Source organism: Manis pentadactyla, chromosome 4, assembly GCF_030020395.1.
Source record: "Manis pentadactyla isolate mManPen7 chromosome 4, mManPen7.hap1, whole genome shotgun sequence".
NCBI lineage: Eukaryota > Metazoa > Chordata > Mammalia > Pholidota > Manidae > Manis > Manis pentadactyla.
In genome coordinates this window covers 67,153,440-67,174,133 of record NC_080022.1, presented here as the reverse complement: position 1 = coordinate 67,174,133, position 20,694 = coordinate 67,153,440, and the positions used below count along the sequence as shown (strand labels likewise).

Genomic DNA, 20,694 nt, shown 5'->3' with positions numbered 1-20,694 from the left:
TTGTGGCTAGTTCTCCTGCTGAGGTCTAGTGTCTATAGAGGGTTAGCACAACCTTGAAGTTACACACTGTAGCCCGAGGTGCTTTGTCACATTCTAAAGAAGAAAGTGCTTCACATCTCACTGTACAAATTGAAGCAAATGCTAATACGATGTTATGTGCACATGTTTATTTTTATGAAACTAATATTTAATCTGTTTCAATTAAAATCAACCATGTATTACTTGCCTGCAGATTGCACATATTTGAAAGCTGATGGCCATTATATGGAAAAACATTTGAAAACACATGGGTCTTGTACAGTGCTGAGTCAAGTGTAATATAAACTGAAGATGGTCCCTGCTGGGTATTTTGCAAATGCTTCTGCTACAGATAAGGCTGCTCGTGTCAATGTTAAAGGAAAGAAAAGGACACAGAGCTAAGATATGCATTTCTTTAGCTTACACTTTTCTTCCTAAGGGAACTTTAATATAACATACCTCCAAAAGCTGACACAGATTCCAAGTTTCCTTAAACATAAGGAGTCTGCACACACAAAAAAAAGAAAAAGTCACTTTGAAAATATCTGGGTTCTTTTAACTGAGGAATGCCATTTAGCTGCCTTTGTTCAAAATGCTTGAGTTAGTGCTTGTTTACCACTATTAAAGGCAAGACTCAGAACCTGAAAATACTACTACAAAAATGCAGCTATATCCTCACTTAACCTTAGGCAATAAACAGGGCCCTTTCATAGGGCAATCTTGGCTATATTTTATCATATTCCTCTAACTCTCCTGCCTGTAGAGTAGGACAGTAGCTCCCAATTAGACTGAACCAATGGGATTAGGGCAGTATCACAAGATTCTTATTTTTAAGTGCTTACTTTTTTTTTATATCCATCCTCAAAAGCACTACACATCCTTTAAAACCTCATCTTAGTTCTCTGAAATTCAACCCATATTTTTGTCCAATTATAACGACATGAGTTAGAGAATAGTCAGCCTCACCCTTCTCTCTTAGCCCTCTTATTTTCCACAAACCCTTTCCTGTGTTGCTGTTTCTATTGGTGTTTTCCTTTCCTAAGCTTGGTTTATCACTCCAGTACAATCACCTTCTTATACACAAATGATTCCTATTTTAATTTATGTAGTGGATTGAATAGTGGCCCCTCTAGAAAATACACCTATATCCTAACCCCCAGAACCTGTGAATATCACCTTAACTGAAAAAAGTGTCTTTGCAGATGCAGTTAAGGATCTTGAGATAAGATCCTCCTGAGTTATATGACTCAGCCCTAAAGCCAATGACAAGCTTCATTATATAAGACAAGAGGAGAAGACACAGGGACACATCAAAAGCCATATGAAAATGAAGACAGGATGGGGTGGTGGGGTCACAAGCCAAGGAGTACTTGGAAACACCAGAGCTGGAAGAGGTAAGGAAGGAATCTTCCTGAGGTCTTTTGGAGAAAAAATGGATCCACTACCACCTTATTTCAGATGTGTGGCTTCCAGAATTATGAGAGAATATATTTCTGTGACTGTAGGCCACCCAGTTTATGGTAATTTGTTTTGGCAGCCCTAGGAAACTGATATAGTCCCTTTCCCTCTTTACATGTCTAACTCAATCCACCTACTTAACAAAAAACCTTTTCCTGCCTATCCCTTTCTTCCTTGTCCTCTCTTCAGATAGTTAAATGTCATTAAACAACTTGAGTCATAAGCAGAAGAGTGGATTTCATAATAGATCTCTATGGAGAAAACAGAAGTCATAAGTAGATTTGGGTTCCTTAAGGGCAGGGACTGATCTTGGAATTGCTCATACGTAGCTTGTATGAAGGCACATATTTACTGTTTAATAAACATTTTTCATTAATAACTTCTGAAGTTAGATAAAATTAGCCTTCAATGTTTCCATCCTCGAAAGTGTCTAACAATTCTTCACTCTCAAACTTCACTTAAGATTTGTCAAGATGTTTCCATCTACTTCCTTTCTGTCTTTGAATTTAACCTTGTGTACCCAAACAGCAGTGACCCAGATTAGTAAATAATTATAATTATGATGATGATAATAATAATAATAATAAATAATGATAACTCAGAGCCCAACAGTATCACGCCAAACTAATACTTTACTTTCTTTTTAGAACAAACATATTTCAGGAGTTTCATATGCGAACTTAGCTACCATTTAATATATTGCTTGCATTAAAAAATATATTCTTCCTTCCAATACAACCTTTATGAAGTAATTCTAGATTTAGTAATTCTAGATGAAGATTCTGGTTAAACTGACTCAACAGGACTCTTGCTAAAACTGGACAATGGGAGTCCAAAACAGTTTGAGGCTGTTCTCTTCTATTCTTGGAAAGACACCAGCCAATGTTTGCATGTCGGATATACTCATCTCTTGCTATCTCTAATCCATAATGTAATAAATAAGGCAAATTTTATTCAGAGGGAGCTATTTTGGTAGGTATACAAGCAAGCTGCTACAATGGATGGGTTCTGTGTAGGAAAAGATATCCGGCTCAACTCTGAATACAAGGGAGAGTAGAAATTTATAGCTAAGGAATAAAGGTTGGGGTCAGTAGATGGAAAAACACTAAAATCACTAAGTAAAATCTTTCATAGGTTTTCATTTCTTGTTTGATGAGTCATAACTTTACCACTTTGAAAATTATACTGTCACAGAAGGGAAATGCGCCTCTTAGATCACCAACATTAAGCTCCACAATGTCATGTATGCTAACTCATCCAATATTCAAAACAACTCTACAAGGTGGGAGACCTTCTTTGTAGAGCCCTTGTATACTAGTGTTAAAGGTAAAGATATTCAGTGACACTTGTTAAAGATCAATTAGGATAAAGAAACTGAAATGAGATTCTGCAATAGGAAGAGATTGGGCTCAACTCCAAATACAATAAAGAAATGAAAGAATTATAACCAAGGATCGGGGTAAGATTAGTGGATGGAAAATTACTAAAAGGAAACTTCAGGGATGAAGGTGGATTCTCATTAAATGGACCTAACAAGATTCTTGTTGAAGGCAGGCCAGGGGGATCAGGCTTCACCTGGGGGTTGGTAGAGGGCTAAAAACATCAGGACCAGGTATCAACGTTAATTAGATATCAAGGATGGAAATTCTGGTTAAACTGACTCAACAGGACTCTTGCTAAAACTGGACAATGGGAGTCCAAAAACCAAGACCTAGTTGAGAAGAGAGCTCAGAAGAGCCTCAGTAGAGATTGGCCAAGGAGAGAATCTTTGTTGGAACTTCTAACATTAAAAGAGAATCTTCTAATAACATCATTACTAAGAGCTTCTTGCTTCCCACCTGTCTTCTTTTCTCACTTGTGATATTATACTAAAAAAGCTTAATCCCCATCTTTCTTCTAATCCAAAAGAGGAATATTCCTTCCTTTATGAAAAGTGTAAGTATTTATTTCTAATTTCCTTTTCCCTTAGCCTTATTTTATGATTGCCTCACTTACCCTCCTGACTCCTTGTGTCTCCTATTGAAAGGCTACAGACACTTCTCCTTGTTATTCTCCTTTAATATTGTGTGTGTGTGTGTGTGTGTGTGTGTGTGTGTTTCCTTTGCTATTTTGTGTGTTTCCTTCTCTTCTCTTCTTCTCTGGCTTTTGTTTCTTTACCTTATTTTAGTTTCTAGACCACAGTATATGTTTTCTCTTTAAAGCCTCCCACTGCTTAACTTCCTCTTCATATTATTTTCTTGGCTCACATTCTCCTTTACTAGCATTCAGTGCTAAAGCTTCCTGCTGCTCAGATTCCTTTAGTCCTAACATCTACAGAAGAGTTTCTTTTCTTGCATTTACTGGGAAAGTTTCTTACTAGAGTCCTCCTATATGTGGCTTAGTATACTCTGAATACTCAGTAAGCTGCAAGCATTAAACCCCATTTGTTGGCAATCTCTAGATAAGAAGGGAGAAGTAGGATGTTGGGAAAACCTGCATAACAGTAATTTCCCAGCTTTGAATGGGGATGGGTTCTTGGTCAAGTTATATGTATTGGTATGAACTGATTTTGCTCCTCTAGAAAATGATTGATAATCATACCCTTACAGAGGTCATGTGTGGGGATATGTTCTTTGTTAAATAAGTGTAAAAAATATTCAGGGAAAAGAACCAGAATATTCAGTATCTTTGAGGACTAATACTAAAGAGAATTTAAAGAAGCATCCAGAAGCTGAATAGAAGTACATGTCTACTGAGTGTCAATGAGATTATTGTTTATGTACTTTTCATGTTGTGTGTCCCCCCTTTCTTGTGGCTGGCGCATTGATGTTCACCATAGAAATGTACTTGGGTATTTGGTGATTCTTCTTATTCTCAACCATTCATTCAACAATATTTATTATTTTTGATGTGCTCCGTGATCAAGATACTATGGTGAGCAAAATACAAATATAATCAAAAATAGACATTTGTTCTGTTGTCACAGAGCTTAGAATATTACAGTAAACCACTACTAAAATAATATAAATTGTCATGTTTGGTCAGTGGTACACATGAAATGAACATAGTGCTGTAAAGATGTACAAGGGATATCTGACATATTAGAGGGATCAGAGAAGGTTCAATGAGTTGACATTAAAGGCAAAGAAGAGCTGTCAGATGAAGCTGGGAAGGGAGCAGATGTCTGGCCTTTGGGAATCCCATTAAGGACAATGGGACATGACTGGATTTGTAACATAAAAGTATAAATCTAGCTTCAATATTATGATGATTAATTTTGTGTGTCAACTTGTATTGGACACAGTGCCTAGATATTTGGTCAAATATTATTCTAGATGTTTCTGTGAGGGTGTTTTTGGATGGGATTAACAATCAAATCAGTGGACTATGAGTAAAGCAAATTGTCCTCCATAATGTAAGAGGGCCTCACCCAATCAGTTGAAGGCCTAAAAGAACAAAAGACTGGTCTCCCCCAAGCAGCAAGAAAATCTGCCAGCAGGTAGCCGTCAGACCTAAGCTGCAGCATCAGCTCCTCTTTGGGTCTCCAGCCCAACTAGGCAGATTTTGGATTCACCAGCCTCTATAATCTCATGAGCCATTTCTTTAAAATATATGTGTTTTCTTTTTTCTCACTTTCTTTCCTTCTTCCCTTTCTCTTTCTCAATATATATGTGTGGGTATATATATATATATATATATATATATATATATGTCTATATATGTGGACATATGCACTTGTTGGTGGGTCAAAAAGGATGTTGGCTATTATAGGTACACCTTGAAGATACTGCAGGTTCAATTCCAGGCCACAGTAATAAAACAAATATCACAATAAAGCAAATCAAATGAATTTTTTCCCAGGCATATAAAATTATGTTTGCACTCTACTATAGCCATTAAGTGTGCAACAGCATTTGTCTAAAAAATGAACATACCTTAATTGAATACTTTATTGTTAAAAACTAACCATTATCTCAGCTTTCAATGAGTCCTAATCTTTTGCTGATGGAGGGTCTTGCCAAACATAAGAATGGAGAACACACATCAGGAAAAATATATAAAAATGAATCTCAGTAACACTCAGCAGACAAGTACTTCTATTAAGCATCTGAATGCTTCTTTAAATTCTCTTTGGTATTAGTCCTCAAAGATGTTGATGGCTACTGACTGATCAGTGGTGGTTCCTGAAAGTTAGTGTGGCTGTAGCAATTTCTTAAAATAATACAATGAAGTTTGCCACATCAATTGACTCTTCCATTCACAAAGGATTTCTCTGCAGCATGTGATGCTGTTTGGTAGCATTTTACCCCCAGTAGAAATTCTTTCAAAATTGCAGTAGATCCTCTCAAGCCCTGCTGCTGCTTTATCAACTAAGTTCATGTAATATTCTAAATTCTTTGTTGTCATTTCAACAGTCCTCACAGCATCTTCACCAGAATAAGTTTCCCTATCAAGAAATCTCTGTTACTCCTCCATAAGAAACAACTCTTCATCTGTTCATTTTATCCTGAGATGCAGCAATTCAGTCAGATCTTCAGGCTCCACTTTTAATTCTAGTTTTCTTGCTATTTCCACCACATTTCAGTTACATCCTCCACTGGTATCTTGAAGCCCTCAGAGTCATCCTTGAGGATTGGAATCAACTTCTTCCAAATTCCCATTAATGTTGGTATTTTGATCTCTTCCCATGAATCCTAAACGTTCTTAATGGTATCTGGAATGATGAATCATTTCCAGGTTTTCAATTACTTTGCCCAGAGGATTCCATCAGAAGAATCACTATCTGTGGCAGCTATAGCCTTATGAAATTAATAAGACTTGAAAGTCAAAATGAGTCCTAGATCCATGGGCTGCTAAATGGATATTGTGTTAGCAGGCATGAAACATTAATATTGTTGCACATCTCCATCAGCATCCTTGGGTGAACAGATGCATTGTCAATAAACAGTAATGTTTTGAAAGAATTTTTTTTTTTCCTGAGCAATAGGTCTCAGTAGCAAGTTAAAATATTTAGTAAATGGGCTGTAAACAGATATGCTGTCATCCAAGCTTTGTTGTTCCATTTATAGAGCACAAGCAGAGTAGATTTAACATAATTCTTAAGTGCCCTAGCATTTTCAGAATGGTAAATGAGCATTGCCTTCAAGTTAAGTCACCGGCTACATTAGCCCCTAACAAGAGAGTCAATCTGTCAGGGGTTGCCAGCAACCAGGATCAGCCAAAACACCATTTGTGTTACATGGGTCATTTGCCAACATCCTTATAAAACAACATTGAAAGTTCTTCTCCATAACCCTTTTCCTATGTAGAAGGAATTCTTCCACAGCCTTCTGATCTTCAGAACCTAGAAGTTAAGCATTTTTTCATGCCCTATCACTTTTTGAAACATGAACCAGCCAAAACAATCAAAGGGTTTACCATTTTCCTGACTGACCCTGGCTAACGTGGCCATAGTTTCTTTGGTTTTTAGCCTCACAATGATACTGTGCACTATACTTTTGTCAGTTGAAACAACAAATTTAGTCACTTTTCATCTTTTCCATAGATTCATCATACACTAAAATATTGCCTTGACACTTTCTAGTGCAGTCTTATGTACAGATAAGTCAATTTCCTCTTCCTTTTTCTAGATGTACCATAGTAACATTGAACTCATGGCCAACAGCACTTAAGTCATGCCTGAATGAAGCTTATTGAACATGTGTTTTCCCCCATAAGCCGTGTCAAAGTTTCTTATATTTAGAAACGCTAGACAGAGCTTGTGCACCATGTTCGGGGCCACTGTAAACTGTGAAGTCACCAAACAACAACGACAACAAAAAAGCAAAAAGGGTGGCACTAAATAAGTTGCAAAATGAAAAATTTGCTTGCAGTATAAGACCTGAAACAAGAAGGCAGACCCTTGCTTATTCAACCTCAGCCAGAAACATGCACAAACAACTAAAAATTTTGGCTAGTTGGCACATGTATGCAAAATGATCTGAAAGCCCTTGAGTATTGATTTTGGGGTTACATATAAAATTTAGTTTGTAGGCTAATTCACAAATATGGAATCTCTGAATAATGGAATTAACTGTATTTTTTTCTTTATTAAATAAAACTATATGCATTTTTTGAACCAATGCTAAACTGATACTTTTAGAGTGTAGAAAATGGGCACACAACCTAAAAGAAGGTCTGTTTGCCAATTCTAGAGATCACATTTAATAAGATGAATGAATTGACCATAGCATACTTTCCTAAGAAACACTGTTGTAAATTCACCAAATATAGAAAAAACATCCAATCTGCTAACCAGGACTTGCCAACAACCAGGTAAATATAGGATAAATTACTATAATAAACACATTACACGTGTAGTGTGAGAACCTGAATTTGTGGTTATGCATCTGATCCCAGCATCTGACTGGGAAATGCAGGTTTACAAAAGCTTGTTTTTAAATGTTGCTTACAAAAGTAAGATTGAGGTAAAGTATTTCTGATCCAAAAGTTGGAGAGTATAAATTCAAAGCAAACACATGGGAAAACAATGGAATTAAGCTAAGTGAATCAGGCCAAACAGGTGTTTATTTACTTTCTTATCAGTTACAGACATGTAATAATGGGCAATAAAATTGTGGCTCCAATCTGTGTAAGCCTTCATATAAAATGTAAATTTCTTAAGAAACTAGGAAGATGTTAGTGTCACTTAATCTGAAAAAGTACACCATTGATTCATGAGGCTTTGATATACAAATATAATTTATTTTAACAGAGTATGATCTCTAACTTGTCATATCACATATCAGGTGATTAATTTTACCTTCCCAGAAACACAAAAATAAAAGTCAATGAACTACAGTTTCTTCACAATTACAAGAATCACTGGCATCATTAACATGACATTGTGAAATGAAGGCCTCTCTCTACATCCTACCAGTAGCAGGACTAAAGCTATGTTTTCCAAGATAAACTCTTCAACATCATGAGTTTTGACAGTTCTAGAGGGAAAGAAAATGGCATTTTTATTCTCGATAGAATGTAAAACCACAGGTACTGATGCAGTTACAGCTTGAAAGCATATTCTTAAGTATTGAAAATGACTCAGCAGGGAAATGGTGTGGGTTTAAGTTTGATAATGCCACAGTAAAGAAAAGGAGAAACTGAAATTATATGCACTTCGGTAAAGTAACAGCGTACATTCACGTTGCAGCTCTTGACAGGCAAAGCCATACGTGCCCCTCAGTTGACATGTACACCTCTCACAACATCGGCTAAATTATAGTTTACTTGTTGGAAATTGTGCTTCTAGCCATGGTTAGCAACATTCAAGAGCCACGTGAGAGATTGTAGGGCACAAAGATAAGACATCGTCCTCTCCTTAAATCATTTTTCAAGAAATTATCATATTTTTATTCCCTTTGCCTCAATACTCTCTTTTGCTGTAAGCTCTGTGTTCAGCTCTTTACCCTATATGATTTTTTCACTCTACACTCATCAAAGCTAAATATTCAAAGAAACAAGAAAACAACAAAAAGTAAACTTGTGCCTTCCCACAAAGTTTTCATAACTGGCAGAAAGGATGTGAAGCTGCACTTTTGCCCAAGAGGCTTGAGAAAGGAGTTTTGTCCTCTCACACCAAATGTAGTAACTATGAACTGAATTGTATAGTGGTCACTACTGATTGTTTACATGAAAAAGTCTGGAAACTGTTATCATTTGATTCACACCTGCTAGTCTCAGAGAGTTTGAGCACCTGAGAATGTAACAAGTTGGGAGGATGGTCTCAGCTTCTCCTTTCTATCTCCCTTTCTAGAGCTATATAACCATCAGGGAAAGTATGCTGATGAGCTTTGAGAACACACGCAGCTTCTAGGACTCCTGGGAGAAGGCAGGTAAGGGAGCTCAGTCTTTGTATGTCAAGGAGAGGAACTGCCCTTCTCTAGGTGAAGGTCAATCATGGGATTGGTAGATCTCTAGAAAAATATTTACACCAAAAACCAATGAAATCCCTGCAGAGAGGGCTGCTTGTGATTCTGGGAGGACCACCCTAACCTGGATAATTGCAGGTTAGGCTACATTAATATTAATCTCAGGCTCACTGGATAGGAAAGGGGTGTGATTTACACATAAGAATTCAGATAACATCAAGCACTGCCCCATTCCTCGGCAGAAAGTAATAACTCTCCAATTAGTTGTCAACCAAAACACAAGGACAGACATTTTTTTAAATTAAAGTATTATTGATATACAATCTTACAAAGGTTTCACATGAGTAACATTGTGGTTTCAATACTCACCTATATTATCAAGTCCCTCTATACCCCATACAATCACTGTTCATCAGTGTAGTAAGATGCTATAGAGCCACTACTTGTCTTCTCCATTCTATACTACCTTCCACATGACCCACCTATATTGTGAGTGCTAATTATAATGCCCCTTAGTCCCCTTCTCCCTCCCTCCCTATACAACCCATTCCCTTTGGTAACCAACAGTCCCTTTTTGGAGTCTGTGAGTCTGCTGCTGTTTTGTTCCTTCAGTTTTGCTTTGTTGTTATACTCCACAAATAACTGAAATCATTTGGTACATGTCTTTCTCCATGCTTATTTCACTGAGCATAATAATCTCTAGCTCCATCCATGTTGTTGCAAATGGTAGAATTTATTTTCTTTTTATGGCTGAATAATTTTCCATTGTGTATATGTACTACATCTTCTTCACTCATTCAGCTACTAATGGACACTTAGGTTGCTTCCAAATCTTTGCTATTGTAAATAGTGCTGCTATAAACATACAGGTGCATAAGTCTTTTAGAATCAGGGATCTTGTTTTCTTTGGGTAAATTCCTAGGAGTGGAATTCCTGGGTCTAATGGTGTTTTTATTTTTAGTTTTTTGAGGAACCTCCATACTGCTTTCCATAATAGTTGAACTAATTTACAATCCCACCAAAGTGTAGGAGGGTTCCCCTTTCTCCACATCCTCACCAGCATTTGTTGTTGCTTGTCTTTTGGATGTTGGCCATCTTAACTGGTGTGAGGTGATATCTCATCATGCTTTTAATTTTCATTCCCTGATAATTAGTGAGGTGGAGCATCTTTTCATGTGCCTGTTGGCTATCTGAATTTTTTCTTTGGAGAAATGTCTGTTCAGATCCTCTGCCCATTTTTTAATAAGGTTATTTGTGTTTTGAGTGTTGAGGCATGGGTGCTTTTAACATATTTTGAATGTTAACCCCTTATTGGATATGTCATTTATGAATATATTCTCCCATACTGTAGGATGCCTTTTTGTTCTGCTGATGGTATCCTTTTCTGTACAGAAGCTTTTTAGTTTGATGTAGTCCTATTTGTTCATTTTTGCTTTTGTTTCCCTTGCCTGAGGAGATATGTTCAGGACAAAGTTACTCATGTTTATATTCAAGAGATTTTTGCCTATGTTTTCTTCAAAGAGTTTTATGGTTTCATGACTTACATTCAGGCCTTTGATCCATTTCGAGTTTACTTTTGTGTATGGAGTTAGATAATAATCCAGTTTTATTCTCTTACATATAGCTGTCCAGTTTTGCCAACACCAGCTGTTGAAGAGGCTGTCATTTCCCCATTTTATATCCATGGCTCCTTTATCATATATTAATCGGCCATACATGTTTGGATTTATATCTGGGCTCTCTATTCTGCTTCATTGATCTATGCCAGTACCAAATTGTCTTGATTACTGTGGCTTTGTAGTAGAGCTTGAAGTTAAGGGGCTTAATCCTCCCAAGCTTTGTTCTTCTTTCTCAGGATTGCTTTGGCTATTCAGGGTCTTTTGTGGTTCCATATGAATTTTAGAACTATTTGTTCTAGTTTGCTGAAGAATGCTGTTGGTATTTTGATAGTGATTGCATTGAATCTGTAGATTGCTTTAGGCAGGATAGCCATTTTGACAATATTAATTCTTCCTATCCATGTGTACGGGGTGCAGTTCTATTTATTGGTGTCTTCTTTAATTTCCCCTAAGAGTGTCTTGTAGTTTCCAGGGTATAGGTTTTTTACCTTTTTGGTTAGGTTTATTCCTTTGTATTTTATTCTTTTTGCTGCAGTTGTAAATGGAATTTTTTCCTGATTTCTTTTTCTGCTAGTTCATCTTTAGTATATAGGAATGCCAAAGATTTCTGTGTATTAATTTTGTATCCTGCAACTTTGCTAAATTCAGTTAATAGTTCTAGGAGTTTTGGAGTGAATTCTTTAGGGTTTTTTATGTGCAATGTCATGTCATCTGCAGTGACAGTTTAACTTCTTATTTACCAATCTTAATGCTTTTTATTTCTTTGTGTAAGAACAGACATTTCTATGCTTGACTTCCCAAACACAGCTGCTAGAATTCTGTAGAATCCTATGAATGCTGATGGAACAGACAATTTAGATAAAAGGATAATAAATCACTTTAAATGACTACAGGAAGATCAAGTGTTTATTTGAAATAGTTGGCTGTGACTGAAATGGAATTGATGGAATCAGAAAAAAAATTAACATTTACTAATACACGTGGACAAGGAATTAGAGTACAGACTGTATTCTGGAACACATAATTTTTGAAAGTAAAAAGTCATAAAAGAACTGGAAATTAGAAGGATTGCCACCAAGAACATATCTTCTGATCTTGAAGATCAAATAGAAAATGCAATTTCATAATACAAAGCAAGAATAGAAAGGATTGGGAATCTTGAAGGAAAAGCTACAGATAAGAAAGACAGCTATGTGAAGATCTAAAAATGTAGGAAATTTTGGGGTGTCAGATGCAGAAAAAAGGAAAAGGTAAAAAACTAATAATTGGATAATAATAGAAGAAAAATTTCCTGAGCTGGAGGATTTGATTCTGCATATTGAAAAGATTCACAAACTTCTAGACAGGATTCATGAATATTTATAAAGTCCACATTAAAAAGAGAAAACCTAAACAGGTTGACAACAAGGGGAAATGGGGACTATCTGCAATATGGGAATTAGATTAGCACTAGACTTTTCATCTGAAATTTTGGGAGGCCATGGAATAATAGCTAAAGACTACTGAACAAAATGCTACAATTCCACAATCTTACATAGTAGCAGAATTAATAAACTAGTAGAAATTATAAAATAATTTGGTATGTGTCTAGATGTAAATCAATATTAAATATTGGTAGGTTTTTTAAAATAGCTACATTTTTAAAATGTAAAATAACCCATTTACCATTTACCAAAGTAACAGTAACGCATTTAACCCGTTCCATTTAAAATGGAAAATAACTCAACTATGATGAAGCTATCAAATAATATTTGGAACAAAGTATTTAAAAGAGCTACGTCTTCACAGCTCATTTTAAAAGAGTTGTAAAATGTATTGAAAGGCATGAAATAAACCCTAAATAAATGAAAAAAATAGTTGTGTTCTTTTATGGCAAGAACACATTTCATTATCATGAAAATGTTAATTCTTGTATATACCTTATCTTTCATTGTTTCAAGAAATGTTCATTTTTACTAGTCTATGTATTGGGAATGCAGTAATGACAGAGGTCAAATACAGACAATAAAAACATAAACCAGAATATTGAACAGTGGCAAAAAGCTATGGAGAAAAATACAGCAGTAGAAGAAAATACAAACTAGGATAGACATAGCAGTTTCTCATAGAACGGTGGGAAAGAGCTTCATTGAGAAGGTGACATTTGAATGCACACTTGAAGGAGGTCAAGGCAGGTAGCATCTGAGTAAAGCACCTTGCAAGCAAAGAGGATAACAATGTCTCTGAGTTGAGACTGTGTAAGAAGGTAATATAGCTGAAGTGGTATGAGCAAAGGGTAAAGGACTAGACGAGTTCAGTGAGAAAGGACCAGATTATATCATTGCTTTTGTTCTTTACTCTGAACAGGATGGGAAGTCAATACCGGGCTGTAAGCAGAGGAGCGACATATCTGACTAATTTTTAAGAGGATGACTCTGGGCGTTTCACCAACCATGCTGAAGGGTGCAAGAACAGAGGCAGGAAGAGCAGCTGTGAGGTTCTTAAAGCTGTCCACGTGAAATATAAAGGTGGCCTGGACCAGGCTGTAGCCACAGAACTTGTGAGAAGGGATTGTATTCTGGATACATTTGAAAGCTAAAGCCCTGGTACTGGATCTGTGATATAAAGGAAATAGTAGAGTTAAGGATGGCATTGAGGTTTCTGGCTTGAGTTCACAGAGGATGTTGCCATTAACTGAGAAGGGAAAGGTTACAGCAGAAGCTTGATATTACATATGTTAAGTGGAGATGCTTATATTAAATTTCCAAATGGGAATATAGATAGTTACACATGAGTCTGGAGTTTAGAGAAAAAGGTCCAATCATATTAATATGTATTCCAATTATTATGCAAATGGAGATATTTTAAAACCTTAATGTATTAACTTTATTTAATTTTAAAATTAATTTGAAAGAAAAAATCTGGGAAAAATCTCAGAACATTGTAGTAAAAAAGAACTTCACAACTATATTTACCTTACCAAATAGTAAAACTTACTCTAAACTCACTATAATAAAAAGTGTATAGTTTTATCAAAGGAATTGATATATGTCTGTATAAAAGAATATCCAGAAATAAAATTTTTGAATATAAGGAAACAATATATTACAAAATGACATTTTCAGTAAAAAAATAGGTTAGTTAGTAAATATTGGCATATCAAAGAAGACCATCCTTCATATCATATACAAAATATAGTTATTATATTCAGTATATAAATAAAAACATTGCAACAATCAACACACAAACATCAAGCTTAGTGATGTTTCCCATTCCAGTTTGGATGCAGATTGATTACTGACTAGAAACAGTTTAGAATTTACCCAAATTAACATAGCTATTAAGTGGTAAGCTAGGGTTTGAAATTTGTCATGTTCCAAAGCAAATAGTTTTACATCCATATTAAATGTTGTGTCTGGTCTTTCTTGAAATATCTGTATTAAATGGTACTATTTGATGGCTTTACAGTATAAAAAAATGATTCATAGCATATATATAAGCTACCTACAACTGAGAAGATACAAGCTGAAGCTCTACTCAAGTTGTTGAATCCCAGACTTTGTATTAAGACCGTGCTCCCTTCCAGCTGGATGTGGTAGCATGTTGATGTGTTCTTAGCTGTGTTAGACACCAAAGGAGGTTCTGTGGAGCACAAAGGGAAGAGTGACAGAACGGACTAGAGGGAACTGGGAAGACCTCAGGAAAGACTTCTTCAAGGAATCATCCCTTGTGCCAGGGGATGTAAGACTCACGGGAGGTATGGTGGGAGAGTCCCAGTCTCTAGATCCAACTCCAATTTCTATAATTTTTCATAATTGACCTTTCTTAATCCTGAGATTAAAAAAAAATATTTGGCTCAACACTACTTTTCAAATCTTTTTGATCCACATCTTTTCAAATCAACCCATATGCTGCTCCCTCAATAGACTTCTTTTTTCCCCACACTAAGGCCACCTCTCCCAGACGGGTTTGCCAAAGGTCTCTGCTTTAGTGTCTGACAGCTCTCTCACCACACTCTGAAGAGTGCTGGGAGAGCTGAAAAACTATGAGAAGAAAAGGAAGCAATAATGGAGATCATTTCCTCTAAGAAATTTAGGACCATTATAGCAAAGGTTCCTATATGTAAAATCTGAATTTCTATCTCTAGAGATTGATTTCCTTCCTTCAGGTAAAAATGTTTTAGGCAGGTCTTCAAAGAACATTCCAAACATTGCATAGCTTTCGTTTGTAAAAAAAGAAAATAGGATTATTCATAAAGTTGATAATATAATTAACACAATAAGCTATACTGGGAATAATCCACGATTATGTAACATTTAATAAATTCTCAAATAAGTGGGTGGTTTACTTCCTCCTGAGTAAATTAGTATTACTCCAGGGGGAAAATATGTTCCCAGGCCAGGGCAAATTACCTTTGGAGCCAATAATCAGTCAAAGGGAGAAATAAAGTGGAAGAAACCCATTTATTGTTTACAAGCAGTCCTCCACTTCTGCTCGCCCGCGTCTCTTGTGACCCAGCTACAAAAAGTTACCCCACCCAACCTCTCTGCTCCAGATATGCCCTGGCTCCTCCTTGTAATCATCTATTGATATGGAGATGGACTATTTCTCTCCACCCCTTGGAAACATCTCTATTGATATGGACATGCACTAAGGCCAGGCAAGAGATTCTGGGTAAAATTGCAATTTTACCCAAAATTAGAAGTACACTTCTGCCTACAATAATTTCGTACTTTCTTTTTGAAAAGAATTGCCCTAATACAGGTTATTAACTAACACATCTATCACATATTTACCTTCTTTTTTTTTGGTGAGAACATCTCAGTTATCTTTTAGCAAAAATCACAGTTATCAGTGTAATCAACACACTGCTATCAACAATATTCACCATGTCACACTTAAAACCCTCATTTTGTGCTTTTTAATCATGCTATGAGAATAAGTATGGACATCCAAGAAACCTAAATTTAATGCAGACATAGGCATATAAAATTGAAAGTAAAATTGTGATAAAAAAGATTCACACTCTGAAATCAAGCAGACTATGGACATATTCCAGACTCAGTCGTATCACCTTCTACATCTATGTTATGTCCTGAGTACATCTGGTAGGTGGATTGTAACTCTCCAATGCTCACATATTTAATTCTCTTAACCATATGAATTTTACAAACTCCCAACACAATCTAGCTCCCTCTATTGTCATTAAATCATAAGATTACAATGGAAATGGAAAGGAAAAACAAGACTTTCCTAAATAAGATCTTTAAAACGCTAGCTCCAAAAACACAAAATAGAAAAATATATCCCCCCACAACAACAAACCACACATAAACTCAAAGCTGCATAAAAGTGCAGTAGTAAAAAATGACAGAAACTATAAAGGTTTGAACCATAAAATATCTTTGTTTCATGTTTTATATTTCTTCAAGATAACCTGCAACCTTCACTGGTAATATTGCCTATAAAAACCGGAAGTGAGTTATTTGAATTTATTTTACTGGATACAGCTTTAAAAATCACTGCCAAAGGAATTCTGGTATCTCCCACAAGTAATTCTACAGGAATATAGAAATGGGTGAACCTCAACTGCAAGCTCTAGTTGTATAGGGAAACCAAGGCTACATCTCATAACGTCTTTAACAAATCACCCAGCTGAAATTAAATGCTTCCACCCATGTTATTTTGTACCTTTGATTAGCATAATAAAGTGTCTGTGTGTGCCCCACCCAGGTCCCCTGTATTGGCTGGTGCTCTCAACTCCTGCTGAAGTGCTGAAAAAAAGGGCTTATACACAAAACCTTCTCTGAAGTCTTGCCCTTGGCTGACAGAGCCAACTCCTCCACTGTCTTCCTCAGCTGCATCTCCACGCCCAGGGAGGTCCTAGGTGCCTCAAAACGTTAGTGTACAAAGCTACTTCCTTAGCCTCAAGGTGGAATAGCTCTGCAATGCAATTCACACCGAGTGCTCTTTGGATCAGAAAGCTGAAATCGCAATTTATCTGAGATCACATTCATGTCAGCTCGTCTTCCTCATTTTTCTCCCTGTCCCCTACAGGTTTTTCTTAAACGGCACTACTTTAATAAATCCAGCAATCGATCAACCAAAAAAAAAAAAAAAGATGCTGTAAAAAATGTTGTGTTTTATTTGGGATTTTAGGAATTGCAGCCTGGGATACATAGATTTAGAGAACACCCCAAACCTTGCTCTCAACTGCTGACAACAGTTTGGTGTTTTTCAAGGTAAACAGCAGTAAGTTTATTCACTTATGTAACTTGTTTGTAATGTTTTGGTGACTGGAGCTGGCAGAAAACTTTGTACATGTTTCAGTGCCTCACTGTTTGCTATGGCAGAAGCCAGGTAAGAATCCAAATAAATCCTTAACAATTGGTGCATTCAGGAACATGGTTTGGCAACAAGCTTTATGTGGCATTCTTTTGAGATATGAAACTGCCCTCATGTGCAGAGCCCGTTTCCTTAATGGTCTCCTGGCTCCATTTTAGTTGCTTCCTTTAGCCATGCTGACTCCGTTTGTATTTACCTTATCACATTTTATAAAACCATATCCCTGTTTCAGGCAGGCTGAGCTTCTAGAAAGTATATCCTCAAACTTACATCTTTATCTTGTATTGGGTTTAGACTTCCTGAAGAAAGGGAGAATCTGTGATTTTTTGTGTGTGAAGATCTTTTTTTCACTTATTCTTCAGATACCCCAAATTTCTCAACCATTCTAATGTCCCCTCTTTCCTTTCCTATTTAGTTGTAAAAGCAGAGGTCACCCTGCATTAGCAAGAGTTTTCGTTCATGTCATATCTATGTACATAACAATAAGCATGCTCATTTCTTGCTATTTATATAATCTCTTTATATATTTTTTAATTCTATGACAACTTCCACCTCCCTTAATCAGCCCTCTACCTTAAAAATGAATAAAATTATTTGTAACTGAACAAACCACATGGTTAGGAGGTATGTGTATATGTAAGTACAAGTACAAACCTCTTTCAACCACTTAGAAAATAAATGTATATTAATCTTGACCTACCTTGAATATAATTATATATATATATATATATTAAATTATATACATAATATAATTTTATATTGAAAAAAGGAAAAGGAGTGTGTTTATCTTTTTTCAATCTAAATTTTTGTAACATCTAAAAAATATTATACATGGACTTAAACATAGCTCCAACCTTCTAGAGGTTTTCCATAACAGAATAACTTTATATAGGCACAATAGGACAGATAGGCTATGGTTACACTGTTTATTATATTGCTTCTAAATTGACTAATATCACTGGCTATTTTAATAATTTGAATGCACAATTCAAGTTGCATTGTGAATAACCAAAAAGGATTGGCTCTTCTTGTTCATCACATCTCTTATTATACTACTTTTATTTCTGGCACTTGGGCAAATTGCTGACATTCAGCAAAGTATACATTTAATGTAAATTCCTTGCATGATAGCTAAGTTTGTCTAATTCTAAACAGTAGTCAGTTTTCTAAACAATTAGCCAGTGATTATGTAGACAAAGAAGAGTTTGTTCCTTGCGTCTTATCCATCAAAGTAAAAAAGAAAAGAACATATTAGGGAAAGTTGTGTTTTGAATAAACCCATGATAAAAGGGTTATTTTCCCATTTGGAACTAAAGGAATAAAAAAGGGAAAAGGAAAAGGAAATAAAAGCAAATAATTTTAACAGAAATAGCATATTAAGTTTAATGGTGCTAAAAATTTTAAAAAACAGACTTTTGGATCGAAGCTGGATATTTTGAAAAGTGATCCAAAATATGTGACTTTCATGTAGTATAAATTGTATAGAAAATATATTTATTACATACTCTAGTGAGCAAATGAATTAATAAATGTATTAACAAAGGAAAAACAATAGTAATTTTAATGTAAATAGTATCTCACGTTATCTCTACAAATAATACTGAACTACACTATAGTCATAGAGGATTGCATCATCATTTCAAGCATGTGCAATGGGTTTTAAATATTTAGCATCTCTTAACAATGTAATTTTAAAAATCCAGTTTCCAGTTCCACATGTAAGGCACTTGGAAGTCCCCACTATGTCATAACAAAAAGATAAAAGTTGAAAAATTCACAACATTTTTAGGCTCCATAAGAAAAGGGAGAACACAGAGCAAACTGCTGTCCCCAAGATTAGAAAGACAGGCAGACACAGGCAGTCACAGTTCATGGGGCCAGAGACTCAAGAATGTAAGCCTCCATGGAAATCAGTGCTGAGGCAGAAAAATATGAACTGTAACTGACAAATTGCTGGAGGCTCAGTGCAAACAACTCTGTTAAAAACTCCAGAGAGACCCAGCTCACAGGGGACACCCAAATTATCATGAGCTTTATCTCCAGCAGCTCTACCACATTCCCACAGTATCAGAGAAAAATCCTTTTATGCTTCTTACAGGAAGAGGGGTAAAGGAATTATTTTGAAATACACCAGAGCACTGTATTTTTAACAAGGACTGCCCTCAGACCACACTAGTTAACCAGAGCCTAACATCTGCTTAACTGACCAGCGGAAGTAAAGTACTCAACTACAGCTGGTTCTAGAAGCACTAACACATCCGAAGAGGGAGAAAAATCTGAGAAACGCTTGTGAAGTTCACGGTCCAGGGGCCTACGCTCACTACAGACTGAGCCCTAATCACAGGACTGGAGTGCCTTTCCTCCCCGACACCTCAACACCACATTGCTAAAGGCCAATTTGCAGCAGTTCCTTTACCTAACACATCAGGTCTGGCTGTCAAGAAAACGAAATCGCGAAGCATACCAAAAGGCAGAGTAACACAATTTGAAGACGCAGAGCAAACATCAGAATCAGACATGGCAAGGATGCTGGAAAGAACAAACCAAGAGTTTAAAACAACTATGGCTAATTTGCTAAAGGCACTAATGGATAGAGTGGACAGCATGCAAGAGCAGACAGATGGAAATCCTAAGAACCAAAAAAGTAATGCTAGAAATAAAAAAAAAAAACAGAAATGAAGAATGGCTTTGGCGGGCTTATTAGCAGACTGGACATGACTGAGAAAAGAATCTCTGAGCTAGATATTATAATCGACAGAATCCTCAAAAACCAAGAGGAAAGAGAACAAAGACTGAAAAAAGAAAAAGAAAAAAACAGAATGTCTAAGGACTGCGGGACAGTTGCAAAAAATATAATTTTATACCTGAAGAATTAAAAAGAGAAAGGGAAAAAATATTTGAAACAATAATGACTGAGAATTTCTACAAATTAGTGTCAGACCCACAGAGCTCAGATTTACACCAGGCGGGATGAATGCCAAAACAAAATAAAACAAAATATAAACCTAGGCATATCATTTCAAGTTACAGAAAATTAAAGAAAAAAAATACCAAAAAGAAGATGGGGGGAGGCGGGGGACACTTTATCCAGAGAGGAACAAAGATAGGTACATGCAATTTCTTCTCAGAAACCATGCCAGCAAGAAGATAGTGCAGTGAAATACTTAAAATGTTGAGATATTAAAAACACCAACCTAAATTCTGCACCCTGAGAAGAAATCATCTTTCAAGGCGACAGGAGAAATAAAGTGTTACTCAGACAAATAAAAATTGAGGAAATTTGTTGCCAGTAGACTAGACTGGCAAGAAGTGTTAGAAGTTCTTTAGAGGGAAGAAAAATAATACAAGTGAAAATCTCAGGTCTACATAAAGAAAGGAAGAGCATT

At 36.0% G+C, this 20,694-nt stretch overlaps 1 long non-coding RNA gene across 1 annotated transcript in view; it reads right to left on the bottom strand.

The window, feature by feature from the left end:
- The window catches only part of LOC130683371 (uncharacterized), a 261,280-nt gene that overhangs the window by 108,881 nt on the left and 131,705 nt on the right, over positions 1–20,694 (bottom strand). The window lies entirely within an intron of this gene.